This window comes from Salvelinus sp. IW2-2015, unplaced genomic scaffold, assembly GCF_002910315.2.
Source record: "Salvelinus sp. IW2-2015 unplaced genomic scaffold, ASM291031v2 Un_scaffold1831, whole genome shotgun sequence".
NCBI lineage: Eukaryota > Metazoa > Chordata > Actinopteri > Salmoniformes > Salmonidae > Salvelinus > Salvelinus sp. IW2-2015.
The window spans coordinates 162,848-163,839 of NW_019943202.1; positions in this window are offsets into that span (position 1 = coordinate 162,848).

The following is a 992-nucleotide window of genomic DNA, read 5'->3' on the forward strand; positions in this document are numbered from 1 at the left end:
AGTGCCAAAACAGGGTCTGGTGTGCAGCTAGTATTAAAAAGCTCTGAACAATATAAATCATGAAGGAAACATTTTTACTTTTCTCTTCACAATTATACGAGGGGTCAGAGTTTTTCTATTTGGTATCTCTAATTCAAGCAATAGGACAGTGGTCCTCGATATATAATTTGCAAAAACACCACTAGGCAAATACTTATGGGGACGGTTAGTTAAGATAGGGTCAATCTATGAGGAGTTTGCTACGTTTTTTACATTCATCCGAGTGGGTTTCGTTATCAGCTGAGACAAGTTGAACTCAAGACAGATATAGTTAAACTGATCTGAGGCATAAGCCAATCAAGATTTAGATCTCCTAACACAACCAGGTCAGATAGCAGAAAGGATTTTAAATAATCAGAAATAATACCAACAGCCTCCGCCGAAGTGACTTGGGGGGCGGTAGACCACAGCAATAAATATATGCATATTTTGGCTTATGGACACTTTTATAACCAACAGCTCACACATTTTGGRGACAGAGATGCTAAGAGAGCATGAYGCCATAAGAGAAAATCTTACATAAATAGCCMCCCCTCCCCATKTATTTATTACCACAGATACAGGCACAGACACAGAGCAGCACAGTAATGCTSTAACAAGGTTATAGATGTGATGGGTCACTTCGGGTGTTGCCAATCATTCTGACCTGTCAGAGCGGCCGGGGAAAGAAAACACTGACCAGTCTGCACTTTTGAAGGGAGTGCTTAAGGCTTCACTTTAGATTAGAGCATTTGTTTGTTTGTTTATGTTTGTTGATGTTTATTAAGGGGTTGTTTATCAGTGTGGGACGAGGTTCAAGTTGGGGTCTGTTGGTGCGATCGGGCATTGTCAGTGAGGCTCAGTCTCTGTCTGTTTGTTTGAGAGAGAATATTAATTAATCCCTTTTTTGTCTCCCTCTCTTTCTCTTTTTAACTCTTTCTTCCCCTCTCCCCTCTCTCTCTACCCTTCCCTCT